The sequence below is a fragment of the Oreochromis niloticus genome, linkage group LG9, assembly GCF_001858045.2.
Source record: "Oreochromis niloticus isolate F11D_XX linkage group LG9, O_niloticus_UMD_NMBU, whole genome shotgun sequence".
NCBI classification, from domain to species: domain Eukaryota; kingdom Metazoa; phylum Chordata; class Actinopteri; order Cichliformes; family Cichlidae; genus Oreochromis; species Oreochromis niloticus.
The window spans coordinates 2,014,186-2,041,969 of NC_031974.2; the positions used below are offsets into that span (position 1 = coordinate 2,014,186).

General features: G+C 44.1%; 2 long non-coding RNA genes across 2 annotated transcripts; both read right to left on the reverse strand.

The window, feature by feature from the left end:
• Positions 1-11,928: 11,928 nt before the first annotated feature.
• On the reverse strand, positions 11,929-18,073 carry LOC109199642 (uncharacterized). Its single transcript, XR_002059961.2, has 2 exons — positions 17,707-18,073; positions 11,929-15,988 (listed from the first exon to the last, which is right to left on the reverse strand). It is a non-coding gene; the product is annotated as an uncharacterized LOC109199642 (long non-coding RNA).
• Positions 18,074-18,598: 525 nt separating this feature from the next.
• LOC109199639 (uncharacterized) lies at positions 18,599-27,536 on the reverse strand. The gene is made up of 3 exons (XR_002059958.2): positions 27,138-27,536; positions 18,781-18,856; positions 18,599-18,639 (listed from the first exon to the last, which is right to left on the reverse strand). It is a non-coding gene; the product is annotated as an uncharacterized LOC109199639 (long non-coding RNA).
• Between the last annotated feature and the right edge of the window lie 248 nt (positions 27,537-27,784).

Consider the following 27,784-nt stretch of genomic DNA (forward strand, 5'->3'; position numbering starts at 1 on the left):
TGCGAGCCGGCTTCTTATCGCGAGCCGTGGGGGGTTTTTTTTCTTTCTCTCACCCTCTCTCTCGCACTTTTTTCCCGCTTCACTCCGCACGCGAGCCTTGTGCTTTGCACTGGGAAGAGGGGGAGGGCGGTAGTTACACTCACAGTAGCATGGGAACAGAGCGGGAGGGAGAAAGAGAGAAAGAGAGCCAGGGACAACAACCTCACATTAGAAAGGTATAGTAATCATCCACAACTATTTTCAGTTGCAGATGATAAAGGATTCAGAAAGTTTATTCATGCAGGCCCATATGACAGAGAATGTGCATCTTCTTTTTGTTTTCATATTTTAATTTATATTTAATTGTGTTGTGGTTTGCAGTGTTTTGTGTTGTTTCACTTTAAATTTGTTTAAAATAAAAAAGCTGAAAATTTAAATAGTTAAAAGCTGAAATGTGAATAGTTGGTTTTTGTATTATATGATTTATTTATTACATTTTATGTGGACAAACTACAAAACACGTACGAACTCCAAAATACATAAAAACTCCAAAATACATAAAAACTCCAAAACACATAAAAACTCCAAAACACGTACAAAACACAACAGAAGTGCTCCAGGATGCTAGGGGCAGTGTTGAGCTTTTGTTACCTAGTGGCTACACAAGCCGGGAAGTACCAACAACTGGATTTGATGTGTGGTAGTAACAGGTAAATGAACATATGCTATATATATATATATATGAGTGCTTGTGTATAAATACACAAACAACACACATATGCTTTCAATTGTGTAATTTGTGATCTAGGTAGCTGTTTTGGAAGTTCAGTTAACGCTAGAAATGTGTTTTGGAGTTTGTACGTGTCTCTAGGGGCCACCGTATATATTTATATATAAACATATATAAATAAAACCACTTTTTTTTACATTAGTAATTCCTTTTGTGCATAATTTTATATTATTGTTAATAATAAATTAATTAAAGCAACAAAACAACCTGAAGAGCCGGTTGGGAGCCGAAAGAGCCGGTTCTCTAAAAAGAGACGGAAATCCCATCACTAATAACCAAACCGACATCATGACCAGCAGCTTTTACAGCTGTGGCTCCAGCAAACATCAGCTGATACTAGAAATTAATATTAAATACATTCTAACAACAGCTGATCAAGCTTAAACGTGCTGCTGTTGTTTAGCGCGACATCCGCTGGTTTCTTCTTTCTGGCGCAAAGTTGGCGCTAAACAAACAAGAGAGAAAAGTCGATCAGCTGATCATTGATCAGTTTCATGACTGAAGTAGCAAAAGGTGAGGGAGGGGGAGAGAATGAGAGAAGAAGAGGCAGCTGTGCAGCAAAGACACAGAATAACTCCAGCTTTGTGCCTTTTTTCCATTCTAGCTGAAGTACAGGACAGCTCAATACGAAACGCGTAATATTTTCTCTGAATGCGGGATATTTTCGTTTTTTGCGGGACGGTTGGCAACTCTACTAACTAACCTTATGAATAAAATAAAGTTCACTATCAGTAACATGAAAGCACCCACTCAGCTGTATAGAAACTCCATCATGCTAGCTAGTACACAGTACGAGTTATTGTAGCTGACTGTAAAAAGTCAGCACAACAAAAATAAACTCCACCTAAACTTGGTTTATATCTGACCCAGATAGACTGCAGGTTATAACTTCTTACCTCAAGTTCAGTTCACCTGACACTCGGACCGACAGCTGTCTCGGGTCTCTCCTCTTGCCTCCCCTTTCTCTCATCCACCTGCTGGCCTCCACCACTTGCTAATGTTACTGAATCTGTGGAAGCTCCGCCACAGCCACCACCATACAACTGAGTTATTTTACACACCGGCTAGCATCTGGCCAATCCACCACCTTTCATTGTTTATACCGTTGCAAAAAAAAAAAAAAAAAAAAAAATCCTCGGCCCATCGAGCAAATGCCAGTCCAGCTATGGTCGGTTAACCCTTCGGTTGGAATAAACATGGTCTAAAGCAGGGGTCGGCAAGCCACGGCACAGCTGTGGCTTGCCGACCCCTGCTTTAGACCATGTTTATTCCAACCTGGCTGTAGCCTACAAAGCAACACCCCTCCCTCACATTGGACAATCGGACCATCTCTCCCTGTTTCGATGCATTCTCAATCATCCAGGAAAGTAAATCTCCAAAAGTTGATTCTGATCATTTGCATAATGACTGAAACCAGTCATTATGCAAATGGGTTTTTTTGGGGGGGTTTTTTGTTTTTGTTTTTTTGCGTGTCCCGTTTGGCTCTTTTGCCATCAGAATTATTGTCTAAAGGCGATGAAAGATGCCCAACGGATTTACTTTACCAAATTGACCATCCCAGCCTTGCCGTAATGGTCTATTTGATTCACCTTTTATTGTTTATTTTATTTTCACTTGCTGAATACGGGACAGACTTGACTGGGGGAAGGAAAGGGGACAAAGAAAGAGGGAAAGGAAAAACAGCTGAGAAGAGGGACGGGGAAAAAGGGCAAAAAACAAAAACCAACAGAATAAGCAGACAAATATACATATATCGATCACCTGGATCACCTGTTGAGAAAGAAAAAAGAAAACAAGCAGAAGAAAACGAGAGTAATAGAATAAACAACATCACAATGATATATGGGAATATGACAGTAAATACTAAATATTAAACATTATTGTGCAGCACGTAAGATTGACAGCGCACAGTGTGCTTTGAGGTAGCCAAAAAGGGTGTAGTTTGTGTGTGTGATCACCTGTGTGTACACCTGTGAGCATGAGCGTGTTTGTATTTAAAAGGTTCCTTCATGTAATGATCTGCTAGACGGTGTGGGGGGCCACTGCCCCGTTCTCCAGGGCATGAAGCAGGTATGGAGGAGATCAAACCTCCAGACATCCAGAGGCCCTCAGAAGACAAGAGACCAAGGAAGACCAACAGAGGGGCAACCGCGCCACTATCCCAGAAAGAGCTGAGGAGAGTCCCAGATGAGGGGTTACTCAGCAGCCGCGGAGCAGAAGCCAGGGGGGGTTGCAGTGACGTGCCCGTGAGCTCCGCCGGCAGCCAGCTGTGCCTGAGTGACCGAGCCCCAGGCCGAGAGGCCGAGGGCACCCCACCCCCGAAGTGGCCTGAGCGAGCCCCAGGCTCCAGGCCCCGATAAGCAGCCATCAAGGAGTGAGCCGGTGTGTACCTGGAGGCCCATCCCCGGACACAAAGAACAACCAACGCACCGATGTCTGAGGGCGTCTGCCACCGGCAGGGGAAGTGGTGGGGGGAGATAGGCCTCCAAACCTTGGAGGGCCTGAGATGTCCCCAGAGAGGTGGCGTCTGATACCCAACCTGACATACAGACACAGACATACAGGAACACACACAGATACAAACATCCATTCCCACCCTCATGCTCTCATATGCAATTACTCAACACTCACCCAACGTGGAGACAGACATAAAGAGACGCTGTACACACAATCACACTCCCCAAGCGTACTCTAAGAACCAGGTCTAGGTACCCTTGCCCCTGGAGGGGGAAACTGCACCCAGACCCAGGTGGTGTTACCTTTTTCCCTGCGGTGGGGAGAAGCAGACCGCCCCGACTCCCCAGCAGCAGGGAGGCCCCACATTCCAGACCCCAGTCGGACGGCCAACTCCTCCTCCTAGCCCCCCCGCTCCAGCAGGCCGCAGAGAACGGGGGTGTGAAAAGACTCCAAACCTCCCTCCACCCGCTCATATCTAGTGTTGATGTATGTGTGTTCTAAGGTGCATTTAAAACCCAGGAGGGCATGGAGCTACCTGCCAGAGAGCAGCAGGTAAGCGCATAGCCCCTCCTGCTAGCCCTCAATGTCTATGTGTATTAAAAATTGAGAGGTGGGCAACGACGCCAGGGGTGAGGTGTACACCCTGATGGTAATTTGGATTCCGTTTAGCGTGCCCACCCCCAAGATCCTATATGTATGTGTAATGAGAGTGTGAGTAATGTGAATGTCTAGTTGTGGGATAAAATTGAGGCAGAGGCAGCCAGAAAGGGACAGGGGGAGGGGGTGCCTCCTCTGCACCCTGGTGACACACCCCTACCCCAAGTGACCCCTCCCTGGGGCCAGCTCCCCCGCTGACCCCAGTAGGCACCCCCATACTCTGCAATCGGCCAGGGAAAGGGGGCCCAGGCCCATCGGGACCGGGGCCCATTGCAGCAGCGCCACCCGGCCCCACAGAGCCCGGGACAGTCCATCCGACCCCACCACAGACAAAACTGCACCCACCCCATCATCCACTCATCTTCCAGACTACACAAGACAATAGACGCCCAGGCTGAGATCTTCCTCCACCTCTCCTGTATCTCCCCCTCCTGCAGAGAGAGTTCCTGAAGAGAGGAAAGCTCCTGCAACATGTGACAACCTCCCCCACCAGTTGAAGAGCCCCCGAGGTGGCTTGATGCACTGGCGGCACCCTGCGCCAGGGGCTGGGCCCCCATACACCCACCCGCCCACAACCCCGGCAACACACCAACCAGGACCCAAGCCCCCGAGGCCCGGCCAGGGCCCCAGCCCAGAGACAGAGCGCCCCAGAACCTCACACCCGTCCCGGACCCACCCAGGGGCAGCCAGGCTACCAGGTCAGTCAGCACAGACCCTCCCCTAGCCCCGCTGCACGCAGCCACGAGGAAACCGTCACCTAAGAGCCAGCAGAGCCCCTGATTGGCCATGACCGCTACCCCGGGTTGAGCGCTCCAAGGAAGATGCTCCTGGGGAACCCCCCGACGCCCTTTATTATTATGCAAATGTATTGTTTATAAGATTGGGGAAACCTGCAGTCGGCTGAGACTGAAGAAGTCACTTGGATGAGTGTCAGGAGTTTTCCTGTATTGCAACTCAGGTCGGAATAAAACGCTCAGACAGGTTTACGTGTACACGGGTGAGACTCAGAGAGACTCGCGCCGTGCAATAAAAAGAAAGAGTCTTTATTCAGAGAGCACATACAGGAAGAGAGAAAATAGAACTGCAGGCTTCCTGTGTAACTTCCCCATTTAGGAGTCTGCACAGAGTTGCAGAGTTCAAGCTGAATACTGAAAAGAGCAAACACATTTAGATAATGAAATGTACTTTTAAGCATAACATAATAAAAATCCCCAAATCCTAAAAAATCTCTTATCAATGAGTGACGAAAAGTTTCTCCCACAAAACGCTACGTCCAGATGAACAGAATCAACTTATGGAGATCTCTCCCTGTTCCTCACACCTCGGTACTCACCACTCATCCAACGTGTGAAACCTGCTGTGAAGACAATTAAAGTGTGGCCAGAGGGGACAGACGCAGTGCTCCAGGACAGATTCAAAAACACAGACTGGAATATGTTCACACACACAGACCTGGACCAGTACGCCTCGTCTGTACTGGATTACATCTCTAAAACTACAGACAGTGTCACCACCCAGAAATGGATCACCATGTACCCCAAACAGAAGCCTTGGATGAAACGGGATGTTCGTCTCCTCCTGAAGGCCCGCAACATCGTTTTCAGGTCAGAAGATGTACACGCCTACAATACAGCCAGAGCTAAGCTAAAGAGGGGTATCAAAAAAGCCAAGTACCATTACAAAAAGAAAGTGGAAGAACACTTCTCCAACTCCAACCCCCAATGCATGTGGCAAGGACTCCAGACCATTACAGACTACAGGTCCATCAAACCCTCCCCTGCATCCTCTGATGTCTCCTTCCTCAACCAGCTCAACAACTTTTATGCTCATTTTGAGCGAGGGAATCCAACAACTGCAACCAAAGCAGATGTGACTCCGGACCACCAACCACTGACTTTCTCCCCCATCGATGTAGGAGCGGTGCTGAGCAGGATTAATGTCAACAAGGCTGCAGCTCCTGATGGCATCCCCAGGTGTGTTCTCAGAGCGTATTCTGGGGAGCTTGCAGGAGTGCTGACAGACATATTCAACCTGTCCTGGGCCCATGCTGTGGTAACTGCCTGTATCAAATCCACCTCCATCGTCCCGATACCCAAAAACTTCAACCCAACGTCAGAATGCTGTTTATAGACTTCAATTCAGCATTCGATACAATCCTCCCCTCACAACTCATCAAGAAACTGACAGACCTGGGCATCAGTTCCCTCATGTGTAAATGGTTACTGGACTTCCTGACCAACCGGCCCAAGCATGTCCGGCTGGATAACCACTGCTCATCTACCATCACAATAGACACCGGTGTACCACAAGGCTGTATGATGAGCCCTTTCCTCTACTCCCTCTTCACCCATGACTGCAGACCTGCCGATGGATCCAACACCATCATTAAGTTTGCAGATGACACCACGGTGATTGGCCTCATCAATGACAACGATGAGGCCACCTACAGGGAGGAGGTGGATCGTCTGGCTGAGTGGTGCGACACAAACAATCTGCTGTTCAACACCGAGAAGACCAAGGAGCTCATTGTGGACTACAGGGGGAATGCTGACCTACATCCATCCATCTACATTAAAGGGATGGCTGTGGAGCGTGTGAGCAGCTTCAAGTTCCTGGGTGTCCACATCTCCGAGGATCTCATCTGAATGACCAAATGCTCCAAGCTGGTCAAGAAGGCTGACCAGCGCCTCTTCTTCCTGAGGACTCTGAGGAAGAACCACCTGTCCTAAGACATCCTGGTGAACTTCTATCGCTGCACCATTGAGGGCATCCTGTCCAACTATATAACAGTCTGGTATGGGAACTGCTCTGCCTCGCACCAGAAGGCGTTGCAGAGGGTCGTGAAAACTGCCCAGCGTATTGCTGGAGCACCACTTCCTGCCATACTCTTTTGGCTCTCGGCGAAGGCGGTCGCACTTTTCTCCTCTCCTCTCCCTTATCTTCTCTGCTTAGCCTCTTATGTCCTTGTCTTGTCTCGTGTTTTTTTTTTTATTACTTTTTCCTTGTGTAGCCAGATGGGCTACTTTTTCTCTCTCTCTCTCTCGCTCTACTGCCCTCGCTCTCTCCTGTGCTCGCTCTCTTGGCTGCGCAACTAGGTTAATTGGGAACCCGCCTGCATATTGATTGCAGGGTGGCGTCAGCCCGTATAAAGTTAAGCCGGTGTTTTCCTGGATCATTCCTCCTGTGCGTTTGGCACAAAGCAGCAGTAAATGCTGGCACACTGTGACGGATTGATCAGCAAGCGAGTAGATCATATGAAAGCTACAGGTAGGCTCTCGCTTAATCTCCGATTCCCTCCGAGTACCAGAATTTGTATTAATATAGTTTTGCGGCCCTGTTGTTGCTTGTACCCACGCCTCTGTGATCGGGCTGGAGCGATCCTCTGCCCGAGTGTCGTGCTGGGAACCTTAAACTGCCTCAGTTGCCGATCTCAGCCTGTGGGGAGCCAGACCAGCTTGTGATCGAGGCCTGGACAATTACCACCAGCACGAGCTGTAGTTGACTCGTGGGGCGTAAGCCTTCCAGTGTGGTGTGTGTGTGTGCATGTGCGTGTGTGTGACTTCTTTTATTAAAGTTGGTTATAGTTTTTTATGATCTGTAGCAAGCCTGACGCTCAGTGTCCTTTTATTCTTTTAACGTATTTCTCTGTGTTTTATTTCAGTGAACAGAGGACGTGCCAGTGGCCCTGGGACCTCAGGTGGTGGGTCGTTTTCACACTTTCTTTTGTACAGCACCGGGTGGGCTGTAGTGATTTTCTTTTTGTGTGATTTTCTTTTGGGTCCACGGCTGCTGGTAAGTCCAAGTTCCACAATTGTTTTATTTTCACTTTAGGACACTGTCAACAATGACGCTACATTTTGCTTTTCTAATATTTTATTTATTTTAACAATGTAATATTGTATTACATTGTTGCTTTTTAAATGCCATTTTTACATTGTTAAGCACTTTGTGCAGCATCGGCTGTTTGAAATGTGCTATATAAATAAATTTGACCTTGACCTTGACCATAAATAAAACTGTATTAATATCGGAGCCAACCTGCCTCAGTGTGCATCCTTGAATCTTTGCGGCCTCTTTTTATTCCTCTCATTTATTTTTCTAAAATATATATTTCCTGGGGACGAAATTCCCTTAGGTGGCGTTGTCATTTTATTACTCTTTCTTTTATAACCCCGCTGACCCCTTGGTCACACTTGGAACACTCTCTCACAGTCTGTTCTCTAAAATCTAAAAGAGAATTATGGATTTGATCAACTGGTCCCTGAATGCTATTGACACCCTTTTCTCAACGAGAAGTCTGGGCTCGGGTGAGCCTGAGTGTCCTGGAGGGACTTTCCCTGCCGGATACACGATGGACGGGTGGCAGAACTGGAGGATCGTGTGCCTGGCGGGACTGTCGATCGAAGACGCTGAAGATATCTACCTATTCGGCACATATTTACTTTAATTTCAATTCAGGTTAGAATTTTTTTTGTGTGCGCAACGCTGATTTTCTCTGCGCAGAGACTGTGCCAACAGTGCGCAATTGCGCACGTGCGCAGCTTAGAGGGAACATTGTCCACCATGACATTCTGCAAATTTTATTAAAAGTTTAATAAACTATCATCTTGTCTTTATTTTTAGTTAGCACATACTTTAAACACTTAAAGCTGTAAGCTAATGATAGTTATATAAGAGCAGATGCATGCTGGTGCAATAAGCTGTACGTTTTACATCCAATGGATGCATGATCTGATTAGTCAACTAATCGCAAAAATAATCGGTGACTAGTTGACTAATCGTTTGTGGCAGCCCTACTCTCCACTGCTGTGTAATCAATTATTGTAAATGTAAATGTTATCAGGAAATGATCAGACAGCAGAGGGTTTTCAGGAAACACTGTTAAATGTTCAGTTTCTATGCCATATGTTAAAACAAGATCTAGAGTGTGATTAAAGTGGTGGGTGGGTTCTTTTACATTTTGAGAGAAGCCAATTGAGTCTAATAACAGATTAAATGCCATGTTGAGGCTGTCATTTTTAGCATCTACATGGATGTTAAAATCACCCACAATAATTATTTTATCTGAGCTGAGCACTAAATCAGATAAAAAGTCTGAGAAATCAGAGAGAAACTCTGTGTAAGGCCCAGGTGGGCGATAGATAATAACAAGTAAGACTGGTTTCTGAGTTTTACAGCTGGGGTGGACGAGGCTAAGCATCAGGCTTTCAAATGAATTAAAAGTCTGTCTTGGTCTTTGGTTGATTAATAGGCTGGTGTGAAAAATTGCTGCCACACCGCCCCCTCGGCCTGTGCTTCGAGGTTTCTGGTAGTTAGAATGACTCGGGGGTGTTGATTCATTTAAACTAACATAATCATCCTGCTGCAACCAGGTTTCTGTAAGGCAGAGTAAATCGATTTGTTGATCAATTATTAAGTCATGTACTAACAGAGACTTGGAGGAGAGAGACCTAATATTTAATAATCCACATTTCACTGTTTTACTCTTTGGTTCAGATGTGGATACTGTATTGTTCTTTCTTTGTGATTTTTTTATGTTTAAATTTGTTTGTTGCTGGTTTTTAGTTTGTTTTTTGTCTGTTTGGGAGCTGACACAGTCTCAATGGAAATGGGGTTTTGGGGGGGTAGCAGGAGGAGAGAAGCTGCAGAGAGGCGTGTAAGACTGCAACTCTGCTTCCTGGTCCCAACTAGGGTGGGGCTAGGTTTCCTACTGAGCTCACCCAAAACCTTGGCTGATTGTGACCTCTCAGTCAGTCACCTGTTTGTGTTTATGAAAAACAAGGTACTAATACACTGTGATTGCTCCACATTGTTAGTTTACTCTGCCTGTCTGTGGGTTTTTGACCAACTTGGAGTGAACAAAAGCAGAAAAACGCATGCATACATGCATGATAAAATGGATACTGCTACATAACATGTACAGTGACAGTGAGAAGTAAAATTTATTGTCTTACCACTTATCATATTCTTTAAACTAAAAAAAACCCCACTACAATGAGAGCGTTTGTGTTTTCATGTATGTCTTATATGCAAATATATTTCAAGTGTTTTTCAGTTCTTTGTTTCAAATCTGTATGCCAACAAATCATTTGTACTAAATGACTTTTTTTTTAATGAGTGATAGTTCGGACGTTATGTTCCTCACAGAATCCTGGCAGAGGGAGAAGAAATTGGGCCTGTCTCAATATGCGTACTTGTGTTCTCGTGTACTCGTGATCAGTGTTGGTCAAGTTACTTGAAAAAAGTAATAAGTAACTAATTACTGATTACTTCCCCAAAAAAATAATCCCGTAACTTTACTGATTACTTATTTTCAAAAGTAATTAATTACTTAGTTACTTTTTAAAAACACGATTTACAACCTGAATAGGTGATAAAGTGATAGATCTTCAAATTCAAATTCAAATTTTTATTTGTCACATACACAGTCATACACAGTACAATATGCAGTGAAATGCTTACACAACTGCTCGTGACCTAAAGAAAAAAAGAAAAGGCTATGAATAAGATAGGAAATAAATATGAAAATTAAAAAGGGTAAATTTAACTAGGAAAGAATAAAATAAAATATATATGAATTAGAGCTGAAAATAAAGTAACTGTACAACAAAATACACAATACACAGTATGGAAATATATAAGAATGTATGAAGAAATATAAATATATATACAATAACAGCAGCTGTACAGTATTAAATGGAAATGAAGAAATATAATGTCCAGTGTTGTGCAAACCACATTGTAGGTGTCTTGTGCAGTGCAAATATGCTTAAAGTGATTAAGTGTAAACAAAGTCCAGACTGTCCAGTGTGTGTGTAAGAATAATATGTGTGGGTCTGTTCTATGTGGTGGTGTGATTGTGATTGAGAGACCGTATCGCCTGCGGGAAGAAGCTCCTCCTCAGTCTCTCTGTGTTGGTCTTCAGGGAGCAGAATCGCTTTCCTGACCTCAACAGAGAGAACAGTCCGTTGTTGGGATGGCTGAGGTCCTTCACGATCTTTCTGGCCTTGGTCCAGCACCACCTGCTGTAGATTGAGTGCAAGTCAGGGAGCTCGGAGCGGATGGTGCGCTCAGCTGATCGCACAACCCTCTGTAGAGCTTTTCTTTCAGCCCAATTCTACTTTTTCTGCATAATTCATCATACAAAATGTAATCAAATGGAAAAGTCTCTTTTTAAAACTTGTTTTATTAGTTTTAATCTTTTAACTTTATGCATCAAGCAAAAATTTAATTATATGCAACATTCTCTGACTGGAAGAAATTTGTTTAACATTTAAACCTATTTTCTGCACATTCCAGCACATAAAATAAAATAATTTTTTTTGTGTTTACACTCACTCTTTCAAATAGATGCAAGTAAAACACAGCAGAAAATAAATAAAGTCAAAGAATCAGCGGTCCTGTTGCTGTATTTTCACCTGTAAAGCAGGAGTGGGGTAGGCGGAGGTGTTCCCTGGTGCAGGTGTGCCACAGCGGTCAGTTGAAGACTCCGCTAGTTTCTCTGTGAATTTCCCATTACGTCGTAGCGCACTCAGTGCTTGCTTGGAAGTTTAGGAGGGTTTTTTTTGCTGTAAAAAGAAGTTTTCTTCCCACGCACAACGGACACTAATGTTTTTGTCACTTTTTATGGAATCAAACTTAAAGTAAGGTCAGTACTTCCACGCTTTAAACGCTGCATGCTCATACTCTCTCGCACAGTCGATATATTATCCATTGTTGATCTGCAGACAGCTGTTGTCATGAACGTCGCACTCGCTTACGTCACTGTCATGAGACATTCTTGCAAAAAAAACTCACGGTTTTAGTAACGCAGTAACGCAGCGTTCCTACGGGAAAGTAACGGTAATCTAATTACCGTTTTTGCAATAGTAATCCCTTACTTTACTCGTTACTTGAAAAAAGTAATTGGATTACAGTAACGTGTTACTGCCCATCTCTGCTCGTGATATGTCATCAGTTGGAGACCAAGTATTGTTCCAATTCAAAGTACGCTGTCACTACCCGATCCATACCACGCATGCGCAAATCTTACGTCATTTCTTCTCTTTGCCAATATTTTGAGTGACACGGTTAGCGCCCAGTTAGCTCCTAGCATTTCTCAACAGCTCTGCCTCCTTTTCGACTGCCCGGGACATTTAAACAACGGATAATCCGTATACAAACAAATTCATGCTTTTCTCCTCAACAGAGAGCGTCCCCCAATTGAACAACAACGCCGTAAAATAAGAAGAATGGCGCCTAATTACAGACTTTATAATACAGATCTAGTAATATGTCACATGAAGATTCATCACCCAGATTAAGTGTTTACTGACAGTTGACAGTGATAGCGGAAATCATCATCACTATTCCAATAATCCTCTCCGCACAGACAAGCATAAACACACTCGACTACCACTAAATCAAATTTAACACGCCTAGTTCAGTTTACAATAGGGTTCATTCGCTCGGTCAGCAGGTGGCAGTATCCTCGTACACTGGTGAGTAAACTGCCATTAAAAGAAACAGAAGAAGAAGAAAACATCTGCACATGCGCGGTACGAATTGGGTAGACCCAATTTGTATGGTCTGACTTTGCACATGTGCAGTAAGGATCGGGGAGTCCTGATCTGTGGCTATCTTTTTTTTTTCGTTTTTTTCTACATTAAATTGAAATGTTTCATTATTGCAAACATTTTAAGAGATACTTATTATTTGTTAACATCTTAACAGATACTCTGACCCATAACTATCATAAAATGAGCGGAAGTATGGGCCTTTCGCACATGCGTGGCACCGATCGGGTTTCTGATTGGGTAGTGACAGTGACATGTGCATCAAGCAGAGAATGCAAAAAAGTCCTGGATGTGCTCCGCCTGTTTTATCGAGCATGCATTGGTGGTGACTTGTGTGGACTTGGTACAGCTAAATATCCCAGAATGCATTTCGTCCAAAATTTAAACACGGCAACGGCGGAGGAGCGTGGCAAATTTTTTTTTAAATATTAGTCTTTCTGGGTCACAAAATAAACTTTTAAGTTATTTTCAGGAGAGAATGTAGTTGTGTAAACTTCCAATATCTGCTTGATTTATCAAGATATCACATATTTCCAAAAGTGCTTAAACATTTCCGGAGATGCCTGTTACCAACCAGCTTGATAGCAGACTGCGAGGTCAAGGATCACTAGAGCCCGGTGAGAACAGACTCCCACACATCATTTTCAACCCCCCTCGGCCTTTTGCTACTCAGGTTAAACATGATATACAAGTCTCTTAGATTTTTAAATCTTAATGTTTGGTCTATTTCAGAGTTTTATTTGAGTAAATCGGTTTGGCTGAGATTAAAGTTAAGCTTCATAACATATTAATCACAGTTAAATTAAGAGGGGACGGCAGTAAAAACTCCGAACCTGTGACATCATCAAGTACGCTGTTGTTCCAATTGTACAAATCGCGAGTCCGTACTCCCATGCGTTCTTGGTTAGTCCGGATTTGCCGAGAACGCGAGTACAGACTCACGTACTTGAGAACTGAGAAAGGCCCATTAATCCACCTTAATGAGTTCTGCCCGGTCGGCTGTTATTTCGTCAGGACTCTTCGTTCGGTGGGACAGTTTCTCCTGCAGAGCAATGGACTCTGAGACTTTGCACTCCTTTGAGTCACTACTTCAGATTGGTTCATCAAATATATTTTACTGTGTTTTAATTTACTGCCCTCCCAGCCCTGGTGGTGTTTTCATTCAGATTTTTCCAGACTTTTCATCTTCCTTCATTAAACTGGATAAACTCTTAACGATCAGGGATTTCAACCAGCATGTGGATGATCTTAGCTGTAGCCTGCAACTAATCCAGAGCAAGGGTGCAAGCTGCTGAAAGGCTGAACAGTGGTTTTATAAGAGATGTAGACACAAGGAAAACAGGGTGAGTTAACAATCAAAAGCATAGACACTCACAAGGAACATGAGAACTGATTCCATTACAGGTAGTTAATGGGCTGGGGAAGGACAGACAGCCACAGAGGGCTTAAATGCAGCCCTGTTAATTAGTGCCGATGGGAGAAAAATCGAGAAGGGCTCTGCCATAGGCCGGATCCAGGAGATACACCACAGGCAGATGAAAACACAGCCACTCACCCACATGTTTAGTAAATCTCTCAACCTAAAAGTCGTGCCAAGTCCCATTACACACAGTGCACATATATTTGTACTTCAGAACTCCTTCACGTGTCATTTCACTTTTCATCTGCGCAACATAGATCAAGTTAGCTTCACCTTCTCCAATCACAGAGATTATCAGAGAAAAGGTGATGGAGCTCTATAAAGAATAGTGAAAATATAACATGAAAATGGCACACTAATGCTTCATGAAATCACTTATTTATTCTGGTGATTTGATTATCAAAGTTACATAGAGTGGAAAAATGGGCCAAATTCTATTTATTAATATATGTGCAACACTGCTCGGTGCTGCTGTGCATTTCTAACCAGCTCTGAAACTTTAAACTGCACATACTTATCATCCATCCATTTTCTTCCGCTTATCCGGGGCCAGGTCGCAGGGGCAGCAGCCCAAGCAGTGAAGCTCAGACCTCCCTCTCCCCAGCCACCTCCTCCAGCTTATCCAGGGGAACACCAAGGCAATCCCAGGCCAGCCGAGAGATATAATCTCTCCAGCGTGTCCTGGGTCTGCCCCGGGGCCTCCTCCAGGTGGGACAAGCCTGGAAAACCTCGCCCAGGGCACTCCACCCCTTTCCGGCTGAGGCTCATGGCCTCAAATTCGGAAGTGCTGATTCTCTCTGCGAATCGCTACCTTATCGTGGTGGAGGGGGTTGTGTCTCCCAGGGATCCCAGGAGCTATGTTGTCTGGGGGCTTTTGCCCCCTGGTAGCGTCTCCCATTGCAAATTGGTCCTGGGTGAGGGACCAGACAAAGAGCAATTCAGAAGACCATATGAAAAGACCATCGAGGGAACAGTTCACCCTGCCTGGGATATGGTTACCGGGGACACGCCTTGGAGTCAGGCCCGGGGAGGGTGCCCGAGGGCGAGCGTGTGCTGGCCAGGCCTTAGTCCATGGGGCCCGGCCGGGTACAGCCCGAAAAAGGGACAGGGGCCCATCTTCCTGCAGGCCCACCACCCACAGGAGGCACCGTAGGGGTCGGGTGCAATGTGAGTCAGGGGGTGGCCAGGAGCGGAGGCCCTGGCAGACCGATCCCCGGCTACCAAGACTGACACTTATCAGCTGACTTTAAAAGATATTTCTATAACTTTATAATACAAGTACTACAACTAAACACTACTGTTTTCTGAGGGGGAATTATGTAAAAAGGAATAGCATTTCAGAGCAATAAAATGCATTAAAATTAAAACACAAAAACTTGATGTACACATCTATACTTGCAGCTTATTAAATTTAAGATTCAGGATTATTTACTGCAGGTCCAGAAATCAGAGCTACCTCATGAGATCCAAGTGTGACATCAGCTGATACTCTTTACAGGAGATTCCATCTGAACTCTGTGGAGCCTGATCTCAAGGTTTTTAAGTCTGACCCTGAAACCAGAAGAGGAACTTTCTGTCTCTGCAGAGTCATTGTGATTCAGTAATAGGAATGATTTCATGATCACGCTTACTCTGTTTGCACAGAGCAGATAATGAATAATGAGAATGGGATCGTTTGTGTTTGGAGTATGAACTGATATTCTTGAAGCTCTTGTCACACTGGTCACAGCTGAAGTTCCCTTCAATGTGTGTACGTTCATGAAGGTTACGACTGCTCGATTGTGAGAACCTTTTGTTACAGTGTCTACACTTGTATGGTTTCTCTCCTGTGTGGACTCGTTTATGTCTTTTAAGCTGACCTGCAGAGGTGGAGAAGTATGCACACTGGTTACAGGCGTGCTTTTTAACACCACTGTGGAAGATTTCATGTTGTTTAAAATCAGATTGAGTGGGGAAGCCTCTTCCACATTCTTTACAGTAGATCATTTTGTCTTCAGTGTGTCTACGCTGATGCATTTTTAGGTTTCGCTGCTGATTGAAAGTTTTTCCACAAAGGTCGCAACGAAACGCTTTCCCACCTCCACAGTGATGACAGGGTTGAGAACTGGATCCATCTGTGTCGCTCTGCTTCTAAACAAAGACACAAAGACAGTGTAAGTCAGAGGAACAGCAAGAAGCACTGCTACCCTGGCTGCAAACAGACTCTCACCATACTTTGAGGACAAGTAAATAAAACTTGGAGACTATTAAAAGTCAGCTGATTCTGAGGGGGTCAGGTGGGATACACTGATTGGTTTTAGTTAGATGACCCTCCTGTTGTTCAGTTAGTGAATACAAGTAAAATTGACTGGTTCATATAGAGCACTTTTCTACTCTGAGCACTCAAAGCACCTTATACAACATACCTTACTCACACATTCACACGAATTAGTAGGAAAGGAAATTTCAGGAGATTTTTAAATATATTTCTTTTTTTGCCGTGTATGAAACTTGGAAGTGAGAGTTAAGTGAGCTGGGACTGAGACTCCACTGAGGGTGAGACTAGGGGTGGGCGATATAAATGATATACGATAGAAACGATATAAATTTGGCCAACGATAGAGATTTTGACTATACCGCTCTATCGCGATAGCGCATGTTAATGATGTCATCAAGCTGCGCCTGTTTTGGTCGAAAGCATAGCAGCGGCTACAACCCTTATCATCTGCAAATTATGCCGGGCGACAGTCATAGCAAAGAGATGAAGCTCTTTTGAAATATGGGGAAAGCCAAAAACTGCTATGCGATTGCATTTGTCCCTAACCACCAGAATCCCTCACGTTAACTGTTATGGAGTGGAAAAAATAGTTGGCGTTCATCCTCCAGCTTCACTGTGCTAATGTTATGCTAACATAGCTGTGTCGCTAGCAATCACGTAGCACAACATTATATACCAGGTAGTCCAACTTCAGTAACCCTACAAACGTCACTGCTGTTTAGTTTTCTGTCTTTATTTATGTTGGAAGTGATAGCAGAGCTGTACTTTTAATTAGTTTCAAAAATCACTGTCAGAACATGGTATGTCATGTTTAGGTGGAAACTAGCGAGCTAACTTCCTGCTAACTTCTAACTCCGTTAAATTTAATAAATTCTGTTTTCATGGATGCATGGATGTTAAACTTAATTGTTACACCTGCTAAAGCAGCAACGCTGATGATTTTATTATAGATGAAAGAATTTAGACTGTTTTTAACTCCCAGTGTTCATTTGACTTTGGGACCTGAAGCGGACGGAGTTTTGCACACAGATTACTCCGCGAAGCTCCTCACTATGGCAGCCGTAATGCTCTGACAATCCATTAAAACATTTTTTAACAGATTTCTGCACGCCAAAATTGGTTCGAGGTCAATAAGCACAACCAGAATTCATACATAAGGCACACTCGATTTTTGAAAAAAATTAAAGGATTTTAAGTGTGCCTTATAGTGTAAAAAATACGTTATACAGAAGAAAAGAATATATCGCGATATATATCGTTACTGCACGTGCTTCAAATTATATCGCGATATGGATTTTAGGCCATATCGCCCAACCCTAGGTGAGACCACACCTAAAACCAGATGTCCATGTGCAAAAAGGAGGAAATATACTGTGGAAATACCACAAATCTCAGAAATAAATTTTTAAAAGTGCCATATTGTAACTATGTTAAGATCTGTTCTTTATTTGGAAATGAATATATTTATTTTACAGGGTTCCTCTACTTCCAGTAGATGCCATTGAGTCCAGTAGAATTACTAACATGCTAACACAATTTAATGAGCCAAACAGTGACACTGAAATTAGAAGATAAAAATATAAATACATACCACACAGTAACTGCACTTGTAGAGTTTCTTTCTGGTGTGGATCTCTTGGTGTATTTTCAGGTAACGTGGAGATTTAAAAGTCTTCTCACACAGGTCACATTTATAAGGTCTCTCCTCAGTGTGGGTAAACATGTGGCTTTGTAACTGTGCATCTGTTGTAAACGGTTTCCAACACTGATCACAGCAGTAAACATCATGTCCAGTGTGAATGCGGAGGTGGATATTTAGGTCCCCTTGGCGACTGAAAGTTTTTCCACAAATGTCACAGCTGTACGCCTTAATTCCAGAGTGGGTAACTAGATGAAGCCGTAAGTGGCTACTGTGAGTAAAAGCTTTACCACACTGATCGCAGCTGTACGCTTTAACTCCACTGTGGATGAGTTGGTGTGTTTTTAAGTGTCGAGCCTGGGTAAAAGATTTTCCACACAGATCACAGCTGTACGCTTTAACTCCACTGTGGATGAGTTGGTGTGTTTTTAAGCTTTGAGTCTGGGTAAAAGATTTTCCACACAGGTCACAGCTGTACGGTTTAACTTCACTGTGGATGAGCTGGTGTCGTTTTAAGCTTCCAGTCTGGGTAAAAAACTCTCCACACAAGTCACAGTTGTACGGTCTAATTCCACTGTGGATGAGTTGGTGTCTTTTCAAGTGTCCAGCCTGGTTAAAAGATTTTCCACACAACTCACAGCTGTATGCTTTGACTCCACTGTGGGTGAGCTGGTGTCGTTTCAAGTGTCCAGCCTGGGTAAAAGATTTTCCACACGACTCACAGCTGTAAGCTTTAACTCCACTGTGGATGAGTTGGTGTGTTTTTAAGCTTCCAGCCCGGGTAAAATCCTCTCCACACTCATCACAGCTGTATTTTTTCTCTCCCTTTCTTCTGTGAGGTTTGTCAGCCTCCTGAGAGCGCTGACTTCTCGCTCCATGTTGGTCCTGCAGTGACAGAGATACAAACAGAGGCAGTGAGTGAAATGAAGTCGTGGAACAAACTGAAACTCCATTAGTGGAATCAAAGATGTCAACAAACACATTGTAGGTGTGTTACCACCACCTTCTGGTGATATTATTGCTCACCTTTTGGGTTGAAGTCATTGTTTCCTCTGTAGTGGCTGAGCTGAGTCTAAATGGCTCGTCTCCTCCTGATGATCAGCTGGAACACAAAATATATTTATATGCATTTCATCTTTGACCAAAAGAAGCTGAGATGGAAAGCTCAAATCCACTCAAACTAAATGTCTTCAGTCAGTGTGTCAGCCTTCAGTTAACAATGACGGTGAAAAACTGCACTACTGAACCTCCACTGACTGAGTAACTGTAGTTTGGTGCTTCATTTGAACCTCACAGATTTAATTTAAAGAAAAGGAAGAAAAAACACTACAAAACAAAAGGTGAGCTGATAGTAAGAGGGTCATCATCTCACACTGCATCAGGATTCTCAGACCATGTCATGGTTCACTTGATCCCTGCAAACAGGCACAAACTGAAACTCTCTAAAGCTTTTGTGAAGACACTGAAGCAGTGGACTGATGAGGCTGTGGAGAATCTGCAGGTGTGTCTGGACTACACCGACTGGGAGGTTTTCAGGATTGTTACCAACAGTTTGGATTATTATAGAGATGCTGTGACGTCCTGTGACATCAGCGTCTGTGAGGACAGCTGCACAGCATCACACACCAGGGTGAGTTAGAATACTGACCAGCTCCGGTTGACAACTAAGCTAAAGGGGAGACAGTTTCTTTTTTTCACTTTGGCTCTCAGAGGAGACGGACGTATCTTTCACGCTCTCCTCCCCGTTATCTTCCCTGCTCGCTTGCTTCTATGTCCTTGTCTGGTCTTGTCTGAGTCAAACCCTGAGAGAGCGTTTCATTCTCACTCTTGTTCTCTAAAACCTAAAGAAGAACTATGAATTTGATTAACTGGTCCCTTAACGCAATTGACACTCTGTTCTCAACGAGAAGCCTGGGTTCAGGAGAGCCTGAGTGTCCTGAAGGGACATTCCCTGCTGGATACACGATGGACGGGTGGCAGAAGTGGCATGTTGTGTGCCTAGCGGGACTGTCTATCGAGGATATTGAAGACATCTACCTATTTGGAACCATGATAACAGGGTTCTTGCTGATCAGAGCTGGCATGGCCCTGGCTTATCGGAAATTGAAGAAAGCGGTGACTGCTGTTCAAACCCGCACAAGGCTAGCCGCTATGATCGAAAGTATGGGAAGAGCTGTGAGTGCTTGGGCTGTTCTTACTGAACAAAATATGGGAAAGATCTTGGAGGAGCTCACGGCTCTTAAACAGGAGATACACCTGGAGACCAGTGATGGACATTAAGAACAACTGTAAAATTGATGCAGTCTGTTGGTCCGAAAACAACATAACCATGATTTCTCATGCAGCTACCCCCCACCCCGAAGGCGCCAGCTGGACGCTTGAAGGCCGAGGCTAACAACGCTTGGAGGCTGATGCCAAGGAGAACAACAACAATTCTTCCCTCAGATATGATAACGAGAATGAGCTGACTCTCTTGCCTGATTCTTCATTGCCACCTGAGTAGGCTGCGGACTGTTGATCTTCGCCTAATAGGCGGAAGGCCACTTTCTCAGGCTGAACACAGGACACACATCCTGAAACGCACGCACACATGTACACTGATACTGAACAGTTCCTGCTGTGGATTCTACCAACAATGACCTGTTACTCCCCCACCCAACTTTCAACACCTTCACCTTCAACCCCCGTGATTATAAAACATGGCCTGGACATGATCACCACTTCATTAAGTTGCTTGAAGACGTTTCACCTCTTGTGTGAGAAGCTTCTTCAGTTCTAGGTTCAAATGGTGGAGAGTCCTAGATTTTACGGTGTGTTCACACCGAACGCGATAGACGCGACCAAAACGCGCCAGACCCCCCTAGCTTGACGCGTGCAAATTCGCACCTCGACGCATGTCCAACGTGAATTATTGAAGGGGAAATGTGGGAGGAAGTTGTGCCAGACGGTATGTTTGCAAGATGGCAGCTGTCGAGCTAGCGTTTGAAGAGAGAGTCTCCCTCCTCTATTTACTGTGGAGAGCAGAGCAGCGGCGTTAAGGACGTCCTCACCGTACCTGAGCCCATCAGGTCCTCCAGAGGCGTGAGCAGTTTGGGGAGTTTCACCACTTGCTCCAGGAGCTGCGCCTGGATGATGGCCGCTTTCAGCGGTACCACCGTCTTTCCCTCACCCAGTTTGAGGACCTGCTGTCCCGCATCAGTCCAAGCATCGCCCGTCTAGACACCAACTACAGGCGCTCAATCCCACCTGCAGATCGCCTGTCCATCTGCCTGCGGTTAGTAGAAGTGTTTAATACGGTAGTCCTTTATTGAAACCTGTGCTAATATATGCTAAACTATCCGTTTATACACTGCTAACATGGATTTCCTATTGGTGTTTACTGATAGCAAACTGTGGTATGGAGATGACTGTTATAATATTTCTAGTAATACTCGAAAGGTCTCATCAAGTCCTGATTTAGTTCGATTTATGCTGTTATCAGTGTTAGCAATGATAGCATGGCTGTGGTGTCATATCAATGTATGCTCTCTGTGTTTGGTGATATCAAACTGTGGTATGAGGACCACTGTGGGTTAATCTTTGTAGTGATACTCACTCCTTTTTTTTTTTCTTTTTTTTTTAAATTTAGACCTGGGTTAATTCTGGTATAGTTGAATATTTGTATATAATCCCTGCAGCTGTCAGACTCTATAACAGGGGTCACCAGCCTTTTCAAAACTGAGAGCTAGATAACATTGTGAACAGTTTGGTTCATCTTTAGTTATATGATAATAACAATTCTATCTTGATATGTCTTATCACAGGTTAATTTTTCAAAACAGGCCTGGGTCGTGTAGCAGCCAACAATTCCTCCAGCGAGGCTGTCCTGGTGAGGGAGAAGTTCATGGCCAACTTCTCGGCAGAGGGAGCAGCGTCTTGGCAGCCAAAAGAATAGCCTGTTTGAAGACCCAGTGACTTCCCCACAACAGCTCTGAGCCACCCACAAACCTTTAAAGAGCGTTTCTGCCTTTTTAAAAAATTCTTAATAAATGGAGCTCTACTCCAAAATAAACTAACCTCTCTTTATTCTCTTAAATAATTGGTCTTCACTATGTTGCTATATATTAGTATATTTTTTCATTAGTATAATATAAAATAAATTCTACATGTGTCAAGTTGTGTGCCAATATTTGCTGTGTAGTAGAACTGAGACATTAGTCATTACAAAAATTTATTTCAAATAATATTAAAATTCTCAAACAGAAAAACATTAAACATAAATATAAACAAAATAACTATTTACAGAGAGACTGGAATAAAAAGGACCCAGCTTTAAGTGGAAGAGCCTCAGGGAGAAGGAGGAGAAAAATAAGAACATTGTTTCTGCCCTGGAGAGCCTGCTGCCTCATCAGAAAACTACTGATTGCTCGGGTCCAATGTCTCCCAATTGAACAGAGCTGTGCTGTTTTCAAAAACTAATTTATAAATTTGAAATTTCACTAATACTCTCATCTGAGGCGGCATGCACCCCAGAGCAGGAACAAGGCTGAGGAGGAAATGTTCTGTTGGAGACTGGTGTGGCCTCTTCGGGGACTCCAGGATGGCCAGCTCCACCACCGATGGACCGTCCTGGGACCCGTCCCTCGTCCGCCTGGGAGCTGTCCTCTTCTGTGGGCCTGTAAAACACAGCACAAAACAACACAAAGAAATGAGAAGGCTGCTACTAGATTTTCATTTTCAACATTGAAAAAAAACAAAAAAAAAAACAGGATACAATCAGATTGGTTGTAGATATTTAGTAAAGGTGATCACAAGGGAATTCAAGCGAGTAAAAAGCTATCAGTGCTTGCTGTACATACCTGTGGGTGCAGCAGGAGGAGCAGAGGGACTGGAGAGCCAGGAGAAGCAACAGGGGATGCTCTGCTGCAGAATCAGTTGGCTCTGTCAAGACAATATTAAATGTTAACAGGTTGAAAACAATAGTCATAGAGAAAGTATATACAATGGTCTCTCATTTATTGCAGCAGGGGTTGTCAGAATAACTAGCCCCTCGCCATGCACTTTATACACTTTTTTCCCCACACACATGAAGATTAGTCACAGTTCTCACAAGTTGATTCTCAAAGTGCAAACCTTCGCAGATTTCAAAACGTAAAAGTATTATTATGCCGCATTTTTTCTTGGTCTGTGCGCCACTTTTGTGCGCCTTTTTCCCTCGCGGTGCAGGTGTCTATTTCCAAATGAGGGTCATAGTTATGGGTGTTTTTGTGCTGTTTTTTCTATTGGACGTGATGGTTATCAAAACCAAATATGATCAATTTGGCAAGCGCAGGAGACACAACACGGAGGAGATTTGTCAGTCAGGCTGCAGAATGCAATGCGCATTGTTGAAAGCTGTACTGTGCAATAAAAAAATCTGCGAAAAAGCGAGGCATTGACGGATGAACAGCAGGACCACTGTGTCCTGTTTATTAATAAACAAAAAAATATATTCCTATATGACAACATGCATAAGAGCAGAAAGGTATTTGTACATCAGTGGGAAAATAGCGGAACAGGAGGCGGGCTTGCTAGCTTTTGTGCGGCTTCCCCGGGTCAGTCAAAAAATTCAAAAGAGAAATGAATGAACTCACCAGGTTGCCCGATCTCTTCACATATCTTCCTCCAAGCTCGGTCCTTTTATTCCTGTCTCGGTAGGGCTGTGCGATATGACCAAAATCTCATATCCCGATATAAGACATCTATCGTCACGATAACGATATAAATCACAAAAATTTTTACATTTTCTGTAAATTCTGTGAATCTCGGGCAGCTCGACTTGCGTGAAGTGTTTCCAGCGGGGTGTCATGTACCTGGAGTCGAGTGTTTTAACGATGTATGAAATTATACATTTTTAGACAGAAGTTGTAACGGCCGCCGTTTTCTTTGTAAGTATTAATTACACAGCGTGCTGCGGGGAAAAGCCTGTTCTAACGTTTGAGTCTAAGGCTTATTTTTTAGCACCTGACGGCTCATTTTTGCTTCTCAGGCGTAAATACTCTGCATCTTTCATGTGATTCAGTTACTTTTGAAAACTCTCAACAGGATCTTGAGCTTTATTGTGAAAGGTTTATGTGGAAAATAAACAAGTGGACACACAATGGTTTTACTGTCGTTGTTGCTAACAACAACGCATAAAAACAGGCGCTTGTCCGACCGTAGAGTGGTTATTTTAAATATAAGAGAAAGAGAGAAATATAAGAAATTAATATAGCCACTACAGTGACCATCAAAATGGTGAAAAATATTGCCGTAAACAGTTTATTTTGCGACACCACAAAACAAACGATAGCGTAAAATGAAACGATAGACGTTTTTATATCGTCATCCGATATATATCGTTATATCGAACAGCCCTATGTCTCGGTACAGAAAGCAGCTGGTGTCGTACAGCTCCGGGTGGTTTGCTACAGCGTTGATTGGCCTTTCCTCCATATTGAATGAAGAATGAAGGGATTTGGCTGGACCTGCCCCTTTGAGAGCCACGTCACCAGACTCCTGATTGGTTGTCACGGCGCGAATTGACGCTGGAGTTCAGATTTTTCCAACTCGAGCGGCAGACGCGATACGCGCGACTGCACAAAATGCAACACAAAAACTGACGCGCGTATTTTTATTTGCGCATCAAAGTAGCGCGACTGGCGCGTTTTCATGACGCAAATCTGCTTCTGAATTTTCACGAGATCGCGCTTCTCCATTGATTTTACACCTGATGCTCTGGTCGTGTCTATCGCGCTTAATGTGAACACACCGTAAGCCCTGTGGGAGTATCCCCCCGAGAGGGACAATGGACCCCCTAATGATCCTCTACCTAATCTCATGAGCCAAGGTGTGAAAACGGGTGTAGGTTACAATCAGCCAAGGTTTCAGGTGAGCTCATTGGCCCCACCCTATCATGTGATTTCCTGAGGTCAGATGGCCCAGGATGTGAGTGGGTGTTAAGGCATCTGGGAAGGGATCTAAGAACTGGACGATAGATGGCAGACAGTTGGTGTCGTTGACCCTAGAACCTAGAACTGAAGCAGATTCTCGGATGAGAGGTGAAACGTCTTCAAGCAATTTAAAGAAGTCCAGATGCTTTTCTTTCCAAGCTCTTTAGACTACAATGACCTGGATGACTGAGAACCACCACAATATTTTTATTCTCTGTACTTTCAAATATGAACACTGTTTACTTTCATCTCGGTTTCATTAGTTTTTGTTAACATCTTCCTGTGCATCACTTTACAGCAGCCAGACTCATTAAAATGAGCAGTAGCGGTTTTAGATATGGGCGACATGGGCGGTTGCCCGGGGCGGCATCGTGGTGGGGGGCGGCATCACGGGCAAAAAAAATGCTCGTACTCATGCTGCCCCGACATCAGCCAGCGCATTGTGGGGATGGCATAGGCACCGATCGGTTTTCTATCGCCCATTTGCTGGGAGTAAGGGCGCCCTCCGTTTGCGAGGTGCGCCTGCTGCTTGCGGCACAGAGAGGAGAGGGCAGGGCGGCGGGGGATTCTCTGACCGGCTGGAGCAGCATCTAATAACCAACTCGCAAAATAAAACAAAATAAAAACAAACCAACAAACATGAAAACAGCAGACATTATGATACAGAGTTATAATTTGCACCGATGTTTTTTCGAAATTCTGTATGCAAAAAGTGAGCGCGAGAGCTCTCGGTGCGCCTGCTCGCTGCTGAAGTCAAAGTAAACAAACGGGCGATCGTGGCTCAAGACTTGGGTGTTCGTCTTGTAATCGGAAGGTTGCCGGTTCGAGCCCCGGCTCGGACAGTCTCGGTCGTTGTGTCCTTGAGCAAGACACTTCACCTACCGCCTACTGGTGTTGGCCAGAGGGGCCGATGGCGCGATATGACAGCCTCGTCTCTGTCAGTCTGCCCCAGGGCAGCTGTGGCTACAACTGTAGCTTGCCTTCACCGGTGTATGAATGTGAGAGTGAATGAATAGTGGTATTGTAAAGCGCTTTGAGGGGTCCCGAAAAGTGCTATATAAATGCAATCCATTATTATTATAAACTTTATTGTCATCTCCACTACATACAGTCCAGTATATAGAGAGACGAGACGACGAGGCTCCAGTTACAGCAGTGCAAGTAAACAAACAATAAATATAAGAAGAGTAAGAAAATAAATATACACTTTAGGACTCGGGGTAAATGGATCAATAACAATTTATAATTTACAGTTTGATGATTTAAAGTCTCACACACAACCCGTTGAAAGGGGAGGGGGCCGGCTACTTCCAAATAGAGCACATTTCATTTATAATGTTGTAAATCCAAACCCATTATGTATTCATGATTTGAATCCTGGGTTGTGTGAAATCTCAGAAATAAACCCTAGACAAAGTTAATCTGTGAACTAAGGTGTAGGTCTGTTAGGTTATGTTGTGGTGATCCTCGGATTGAGGGATGGGTGTTCATACTGGAGTGCAAAATAAAAACCAATGGAAGATGGACAAGAAAAGTTCAAAGCCATCAGGTGCTCAGTTTAGAAAAAAGAGAAAAGAAGAGGAGAAGAAACGAGCAAAAGATACAGGTAACCAGATGTGTCATTGGATAATGGCAGGTCATCCTGAAACAATCAGAATACTTTATTAATCCCTAAGGAAATTATGTGGGTTACAGTTGCTCCAAGAAGAAATGGTAAAAATAGTAACAGTAACAGACTAAACTCCAAACAATACATTATGTTACAGATTTTAATATTAATTAGTCATTGTCAATTGTCGATTTGTCCTGTTCTCATTGTATGACGAATTATGATGGCTGTTTGGTAGCCGTTTGCATACTATGCATACTCTCTCTCTCTTCATATGTGTGTGTGTACAACAGTTTTATGTTAATGTACAGTCCTTAATATGTTTTGTCTGTGTGTGTGTGTGTGTGTGGGGGGGGGGGGGGGGGGGGGCAGGGGGCAGAGGGAGTATTCGCCCAGGGCGCCAAACAGGCTAGGACCGCCACTGAAAATGAGACTTTGTAGGAGTTCACGTCCTCTCATGTGTTCATCCACAGCAGCTGGACAATAAAGTTTATTGTGACCCTGATACTGCAGCAGATCGCTCTGATTTCCTGTTATCACTTCAAATAGAAATGAGGCTGTAGAGGTTTGGTGCATGCAGAAAAACAGCTGCAGGGACAATGAAAAGACTTTTCAGCTCCAACTTTCTGCCAGCAAACGCTCAACTTCTCCCAGCATGCTGAGCTAATGATTAGTTGGTGTTTTTCTCCAAACACTCTCTCACTCTTCTCTCAACGTGTTGACAATAAACTGTGAACAGACACCGAGGAGAGCAGCAGAAGACCTCATTCAGGAGCTAAACTCAACATGAACTGAACTCACAGTAAAGTTAGCTCGGTGCTTACCTTTAGATGAGCCCACAAACCGAGAGAAACTCCGTGATGAAGCTGGAACTCTTTCCAAACACAGCAAACAGATCAGGGAGCAGAGACCCACGTGATTCACGCTGATCTCAGCTACGATCCAGGAGACAAGGGTGGGCAGATCGATGCACGTATCGATCAGGACGTTGGTAGTGGTATATGATCGATACTTTAATTTGTTTCTTTCCTCTGAGTTCACGACTTTACTCCCGTTTCATGAAAAAGGAGCTCTCTCTGCTCGACTCCTCTCCTGCACACACACTTTGCTCCGCCCCTTCTTCCTGCTCTGCTGTGATTCGTTGCTGTACGGTCACGTGACTCAGCAGCGCAGCGTAACCACGTGGGGTGTTTCCTAACTTGTTTTTCTTTGCCTCGATGAAAACGTCATCGTGGGAAGGAGAATTAAGAACTCAGGAAAAGAGAAGAGCGGTGCTGAGAATTGGAACAGCCTGACGCTCGTCTCTCTGTAACAATGTTACACCCGGGTGGGATTCTTAAGGAGGACTGCAAGAATCACACACATAGAAATAAAGGATTCTCCCTTAAATAATGATTTGTGCAATAAAATATGAATTTCTAAATTATTCCACAAAGAAAAGCTTGAAATTAGAACCAGCACTGAGCCCTGT